Source organism: Rhynchophorus ferrugineus, unplaced genomic scaffold (assembly GCF_030347505.1).
Source record: "Rhynchophorus ferrugineus isolate W39M unplaced genomic scaffold, kcgeb_rfMv2 rfM2, whole genome shotgun sequence".
Lineage (NCBI taxonomy): Eukaryota > Metazoa > Arthropoda > Insecta > Coleoptera > Curculionidae > Rhynchophorus > Rhynchophorus ferrugineus.
This window is the reverse complement of record NW_027472581.1, coordinates 18131810-18140715: the sequence shown is the minus strand read 5'-3', so window position 1 is coordinate 18140715 and position 8906 is coordinate 18131810.

The window sequence follows — 8906 nt, the reverse complement described above, 5'->3', positions numbered from 1 at the left end:
GTTACAATCTTGAATATAAGATTAATAAAATATAAAATTCAATATTTTATGTTGATTTCAGCTTAATATTAATCCTACGAAAATGTTTATCAATTGTTTTCAAATTTTGAACTTGAAACTTGGAAGTTTAAATCTCAATCCAGTGGATTCTAATATCGGCTATAATATTTTCGTTTTTATTCGTAAATAATAATTTCATTGTATTGAATAGTTGACTTTAATATAATTTAATGTACACCTTAGCCATAGCAACGTGTGGCCGAGTCTGCTGGTTTATTATATTGCTGTAAATTAATACACACTGTATAATGTAACACACACCATGAAATAGCTAAGTCAGCAAATACCTGTGAATAGGAATGTTGGCAGTGGTGAAAAATATCGATATTTTGAAATTTATTATTTACGATATAAATATGTTGACATTTTACAAAATATTGATATATCCATTTTGTCAAGAAGAAAGAAGTTTGAGAAAGGTTCCATTATAACATAGATATACTACATATATTTTTAGTAACCTGGCAAGGATTGACTGAGAAGTTTTGATGCATCGTATAGCTTGGACCTTGCCATGTTAGATTTGTCGCCTTTTGTCTCGGTATGTGCAAAGCTCCCTTAATGGTATAAAATTGACTTCAAAAGAGGCTTGTGAAAATCACTTTGTTTGACAATTCATCTAGAATTTTAAGAAATTCTTCTATCAAAGCTGCATATATGTTATTGATATCAACTACTAAGCTTTCTGAACGTTATTTGAGAGCTGGGTTCTACAGTCACTGTTTTTGAACTATTTTGGTCCTGTGTTCTTTTCCGAATTTTCTATGTTATTCGATAATATTTCGTGTAGCTTCGTCAGTTGCCTGTGAAATCTCCTCGCATGCTCACAGGAAAATGTTTTGTCAGATCTGATGATATTATCACTATCAAATGTCATATGGCATCCGAGTCAATGCTATTTTGAACATTTTGAGTAAATCGTTGTTTTGTTTACGAACTGGTTGTAGATCTTAGACAAGCGCACTTCATTATTGGATTGTGAGCAGAATGGTTGCTTTGATTTCGCCTATAGACATCCAGATTGTTCATAAAATAAACGTGTAACAATTGAGAATATGATGGTAACAGTGCTAATAGTAATTGATAAATGTGTCCTTGCATCTGCAACTGTTTAAGGTTTTGTTAATTTAATTGTGATACAAATTTGAATGTTACCATAGAACTTTTATGGTATAGTACCTTGAAAGTGGATATCAAATTTTTCTGTACAATATACGTTGCGCCAAACGACGTCATTTGGAAATAACTATTATATTTTTGAATATTGGTCAAGAAGTGCATTGAGTCATATCTCAGGTCTAGCAACTAATCAGCGTTATGGATTTGATGAATGGACCGGTGTTGTCGTAGTTTTACTTTTCCAACGGCATAACATACGACAGTAGATTCATCACTGTATTTTAAGATATTTGATATTGACAAACAAATATTTACACTTCCCCAATTGTAACTGATTTGTTGGCACTATTGTCTATTTCCGGGTTATATTGGAATGCTGCTCGTTCCCAGATCATAGGGGTACTGCCTCTGCGAAATCGCTCAATTTTATTGAGTCCTGTCCGCTATTGTTGTATTTGATGTGCACGGATTCGTTGCATTCTAAGCTAATCCACTTCACTTTCGGTCACTCTCGAACGCAATTGTGACATACCAATACCAATATTATCATTTTGTATCTCTTGCTGGTATGTGAGTAAGAGAGTGAGTGAATGCGGTAAGGACGTGAGGTAGGTCGTCGCACATTTGATTTCAACCTAAATGAGGTCGTCTATTCCATTGAACTGTTAGTAATAAAGTAAAAAAAGTTCTTGCGCATTAAATTTGCGACTAAATAATAACAAATGTGAAATATATTTATAAAGTATGTTTTAGTATGAACAGTACTACATATTTCAACTCCAATTTTAATAAATTCTTACTCGACTGCAATTAGAATTCGATTCAAAAGCACCGTTAGCACAGAGTTGAATCATATTTGGCATATATGACATTATATTAAATCTTGTTATTATGTTAAATGATATTATGTTAAATTTTTAATATTTAATACTGTAGTCTTTACTATATTCTAATCAGTATTCAATTTTTTTAGTTGCAAAATACATTTCTGATCGCACCTACAAATATAATGATAAATAATAAAAATACTAAATAATAAATAATAAATAGATAACCAATAAAAATGTCTACCCTATGTGATATATGTGTCTACCTTCTGAGTGAAATTATTGGTTGTAGTGATGGTGACACTTTATATGGGAAACCGAATTGTTATTTTTATTATTTACCATATTCCATCACCGCACACACCTTCCCTGCGCTTCCACAAATATTTTAAGCCAATAAAAATAAAACTGGAAAGAAAGACCGAAGAAATACACCAGCAACGAGAACCACTGCAATAGAATGTTACGTATTAAATGTACATAACTATCTTTGAAGTTAAGTGCTCGAGCAATTTCCGAGTATTTGCTCAGCCGGTGGAATTGCACTTATAACGTGTCTATAATGAATTCATTTCGGCGATTAGCCAAGCCGGCCTGAACTTCGCATGAAACTACCAGTTCCGAAGTCCCTCGGTGGGAATTTAGGCGCAAGGAAGATAGGTAGCGACCGAAACTTGTAACACATTCTGCAACCACGGCCTGAGCAAACTTATATCAGTGTTACAATATTTGCTTCCAGTTTCGTCGCCATGTTAATTTATTGGCTTCGGGCCAGATATTATGGGGATAATATTTGCTTTCGCCCTGCATAAACGAAATCACGCATGTCGCTTCATTACTTGTTACATATTTAATTTACTGATGATTCTCAGGCATTTTAAATATTACTTAAATAATGTTTTATATTCATATGGTATATATCGGGTGGCCTTTTTTTTGTCTTTTTATATAACTAACAGACATTTTACGAACATTCTCTATGTATTAGGTACTTGCATATATTCTGATCATTTTTCACTTAAAAACAAAAAAATACTTAAAATAGTTAGTGCAATATGTAATATGCAAATAGTTCAATCATTTTGTACACTTTTTCCATTATGGCTATATCGTGTTCGATCATGGAAAACTTGAAAAAGTTGTAATCAGAGTATCTGATGGTATAAACTATAAATATAAAAAAAATAATATAAAAAAAATATTTATAAAATGAAAGTTATAAACAAAAATAAACTATTACTTCACCTAAAAACTATTTTATTTTACGAAAAGAAGAGGCGACTTGTTGAATGGCGATTGAAAGCGACTCTGAGGGTTTTTATGATTTAGATAACAGACCAACAGATAGTCAGGAACATATTACATAGGTATGAGTATGGTGGATGTGGCGAACTTCTCGCTGGTGCTACATCAGTGTATAGTTGTATAATTTACAAGTATTTTAACATGTAGCTAAGCGATGTTGAGTTTGTATTTGGAACTCATGATTGCTAGTCTTTTTTGCACAAAAGCGTTGAAAATATTCATTTATTTTTGTATTTACTAGCTATTAAATATCTTGTTAATTATTACCAAAATAACTGATTCTCTATTTATTATTATTACTAGTTATTAGAACCTGATTCACAAAATGTATTAAATATAACTTTAAGGTGCAATATATGTTGTATAAGATCTTCATCATCCAGGATATTTACTTTATCGAAAGGTCTGCAAGGAAGTTGTTTACTTTTTATTCAACAAACATGTCTATATCACTGCATTATAACAGTTCCTCGGTAGGGTATATTAATCAAATACTTTGGGTTTTAACAAATAATTTAAATGATAGATTTCAATCTTGGAATGTTAAAGAAGAATTGGCAGGTCAGTAGTTCGAAGGGTTTGGAATATTCTTCATTTATTCTAATTGGAAAACGTTGAGATTTACATCTGCAGGAAATCCATTTATTGTTCAAATTTTAGTCTCCATACAGTGTTAAGTATGAAGAAATACTTTCTAAAACTAACATAATATAAGCATTTATTTCCATTTAGAATAAGATAAGATAAGACAGATTATATCAAATTTATAAATTTAACGCTATATTCAGTAGTATATATGAGTCGACATATTTGATATGAGTTTTTAGCGAACTTATTGACATATATTTCAAATATTAATACTAAACGATCGATTGACTTTTTTTTGTTAAAACTATAATTTCGCCGCTATATGACTTCTAATATTTCTGACCGATAAACTAATCCAAGAGGTGGTTTTTGGCAAGTTTCTTTTGCAGAGACCAGTAGTCAAACGGAAAATAGTCCGAGTTGTATACAAGTTTACAAAAAAACAAAAATTATCAAAAATTAAAAATGTTAAATAAGTTTTAAAATTTTAAAAGTTTAATTAAGACTAAGTATAATTAGTTTCGTTTAAAACATAACTAAATAAGCAAAAAAGTAAACAAAACGCAACTACACCATATACTTATAAGTACAATGACTTCATCTTTAGTCCTGACCCTACTATATTTATGTTTCAACATTTTATAAGACAACTTTATCCGTTTCATTTTAAAACAAAGTAACATTTCCGCGCTTTAAACGAAAGAGAGCTCAACGTTATAATCACCGTTCCATTCAAAGGATGTTTCTTCGAATTAATTGCTTCTCTACCGTTTACTTATTACTTCCTTTTCGTTTAACTTATTAGGGGGGTCTACGTTGGATGCCGCTCGGAAAATTGTAAATAAACACGCTTGAAATGAACGTAATTAGATATGAGCTTAATCGAAATAAAAAATAGAAGACTTTCAAATACTGCTAGGGGAATTACTTAGTTCACAATTACTATGTTGCTAAACATAAAAAAGCCATTATAGCCTGTCCAATAACTACAAATTGCAGTTTGAAAAATTGTTTTAAACTCCGAGTAGGTTTTTTCTACTCATTTTATCTTTGTTATAAAGAGACACTGTCTGATTCGTCGCAACATGTAACACAATACACCTATAACATTCAATTTGAATTCATACTGGTGGGCCATATTGGCAAATGTTTGAAGAATTCTTTCAAGAATTGATCGATTGACATTTTTTGTTAAAACTATAATTTCGTCACTATATAACTTCTGATATTTCTGACCGTTAAACTAAACTAAGAGGTGGTTTTTGGTAAGCTTCTGTTGCAGAGACCAGTAGTCAAACAAAAATAAAAATTAGAAGATTTCCAAATAATGCTAGGAGAAATACTTAATTATTCACATATACTATATTGCTAAACACAAAAAAGCCATTACAGCCTGTCCAATAACTAGTAACTGCAGTTTAAAAAATTCGGAGTATGATTTTTCTGTTCATTTTACCCTAATTAAAAAGAGATACTGTCTGATTCTGGTTGACCATATTGTCAAATATCTGAAAAATCCTTTAAAGAATTTTATAATTAGTATAGATCTGCAAAAAAAATCAGAATGTTTTGGGACGTAATCTTTTTGCTTTCGGTTGTGCTGAATTCGAAAATGATGTCCTTTTTGTCATAGGAGGACACGTTTCATAACAATTTTGCTAAATATGTTCAACTAGTTTTTAAATTAAAATAAAAGCGAGTAGACCTAAAAATATTATTTTATTTACATTATAATAACGATACATTACTTAATTTATACGTTCATTACATACGTTATAGTCTATTCAAATTTTTTTGTACATTGGTCATCGAGATGTTTAATGTATTGCCTGCTACAATTTGTAAATTCGTTTTAGAATTAGCAAATATTTTCCTTTTCATTTTAGTCTGTCAAACTCAATCAACTTGTGAAATATCTCAAAAAACTAAAAATATGATCTCGAATTCACCGAAAAAAAAAACGTCCTCCTACGAACCGTGTGACAAATCAAGATCAGCTTGACGTTAGCTTTATCAGAGATTAAATATGTGAAATGTATAAAAAAGGTGAATAGCCTTCCAATATAAATATAATTTAATGAAATTCTTTCAAAGGAAACCGTTGGTCTGAAAAGTATCGAATAGGTCAAATGGAACTTCCGGTTGTTGCTTTTAAAATAATAAAATGTTTAAAAACATATAATAAAATGAAGGAAGGTTTATTATTTGAATTTATGCATTTAGATGATATTTAGGGGATATTTCAGAATGGGACCAATATTCCTAACGGTCACTCAAGGCAAGATGATTTCTATAATAAGGGCAATATCTAAGATAGGGTGTTGAGAATGGAAACAACTAAATGTGAGTATATAATTAATTGAATATAACTGTAGGAAATGTAATTGTAGAGTGTAAAATATTTATGTGCACAGATATGTTTGTAATTGTTCACAATATACATGAGCATTCATTAAAAACATGCGAGGAGAGAAAGAATAGTAACTCTTTTGCAGAAATGCATTGTCCTTAATCATTTTCATACACTCTAGTTCATAGGTGGTGTGGAAAGGAGTTCAATGTAAATATAAAAAACGCAATCCTAACCTACAAACTATTATAACTCTGTACTTAAATGTATTTTCATGTCCTTTGATGATATATGCATTCTATTTATTATAATATTAAAATAAATTATGTTTGGTAACAGTATTTTTATTTAGTTATTTTATTTAGATTAGAATTTTGTTTAATGTCAAAGCCAATCTGAACTAAAATTCAGAGTTGATACGGCAACATTGCGGCGTTTTGACGTGACAAATTTAGATGACATATGTACAAAATAACCTTGGACGGATTCCACATACATTTTCGCTTGTAGAAAGAATTTAAAACGTTTCTTTGAAACGCCCAACAATAGTAAGATATCATTGAGACTCCATTTTCCTTAGTATCTTTTCTAAATCTCTTTAATACCCTGGCGACATCGTTCACCTTGCTTTTCATTCAAAGTTTCATTCTCCCAAATTTTCCAGAAAGTAGTCGAGGTGGGAACGGAGGAAATCTTCCAGTATGCCCTCCTTAATAGCAGTTCACTCTTTTTGACAGTCCTTGATGGTAGTGATGAGTTGTGGGTCATTCACAAGCCGTCTAATGTCTGGCAAAACGGTCAGACAAAAACACCTTCTGTCATCTTTGCTTCTGAGAGGTCTGAAAACTTGAAGCAATCTCCAAGTTTGGGAGGAATTTTTACAAATTCCTTCATCGATCCTAATTTTATGTGTACCGCTACATCGGCAAAAGTACTTTATGTGGAGGTACCAATGTTTCCTAAAGGACGTTATTTTTACCAATTTTGAGCTCGTTCAGCGGCGAACTCTTTCCGGTTCAGTGATTTGCTCAATTTCTGCTATACATACAAATAACAAAAGCTAAGGAATTTATAATATATATTAATAATAATATAACATAATGTTAGTTTAAAATAAAGTACCTTATTTTTATAATACAAATAAAACGAAAAAATGCTTTACTGCTTTAATTATTTTGTATTTTGTAAAAAATATCAATGTCCTGAATTTTTTTCCATATTATAATGGTTATGAATCGGAAAATATTTTTTTTCACTGTGGTTGTTTTGAGTAGGCAGTAGGCAACACATCCATATCCAAAGTATGAAGAATTAAAAAATGATCAAATTTGTTTTAACTCTTTAGTATTTTTAAAAAGTACTAGACAGTTACTCTGTTAACCCCCCGACCTCATTAAGTAATTAGAAATAATATAGAATGTACTATAGGCGATGGTTTGTTAATATTTTGTTTGTTATATAGGAATACTAGCGACGCGCCCCGGCTTCGCACGGGTGCAATGCTGATACTAAATTAAATACACTACAGAAAAAATATGAACGTTGTATATAAAAACATAGCGGCCCGCTCCGACTTTGCACGGGCATAACATATATATGCCTATGTCACTCAATGAAAACATGATTAAAATCGATCCAGTATTTTTGGTTCATTCATTATTGCCCTTGGCCTGCACGCATTAAATTTGGAGTAAAACAATTTCACTTCCCCTATACTTACTATGAAAATTTCCTGCTATCTTTGGAATATCTAAATTCATACAATTTTTATTACATTACACATTTTTAGATGCAAATTTTAAATTTGTAATATCTCCGAAAATATTTGTTTAATTTACATGCTGTAAGGAACCATATTGATCTATATTAATTGCACACTGTATTTAAGGTACTTAATTCGATAAGGATTAATGCCGTATTGCTTAAAATAGCTTCGTAAATAAGCCATTTTCTCACGTAAAAAGTAAACAATAAAAATGGTTAATGTGGGTTGTCCCTAAAAGATAAACATATACCATCGCGGACTTTTTTGTAGACCTTTTTATGGTGTACAATACTGTAGTACATTAATTTGATCTAACTCGTAGGGTTAGGCAGCGTTTTTGCTAATTGCTAAATAAGCCTAAAAAAATAGGTTAATTTACGACATCACGTTAGAAACCTCTAAAATTAGCAATGTTGCCTTAGTATATTATGCATGTATTATACATATAAACCTTGAATCACTCTATCTATTGAAAAACCGCATCAAAATCCGTTGCGTAGTTTTAAAGATTTAAGCGCACATAGGGATATAGGGACAGAAAAGGCGACTTTGTTTTATACTATGTAGTGATGTTATTTGTTCAAACAAAACTTTGTTAATTTACTATTATTTATCTTTTAGATGTAAACGTGGAAATTGATGCGGTGCTTTTCATTAGATGTTGCATGAAAGCTTTTAGTGTCTAAATAGTTTAATAGTGTGAGAAGTAGCTTGAGAGCTTACTTAGAGTAGAAAACATCAACTTATGATTGGATGAGATGTTTTCAGTTTGTTTCAAAATGCAGTTAATATTTGTTAAAGTACTTTAATGTATACTAAAACTTAAATGACGTAAATTATCAACAACAGGTAAAAATTTTCGGTTATAAATAATGTTTTTATAGTAGAATTA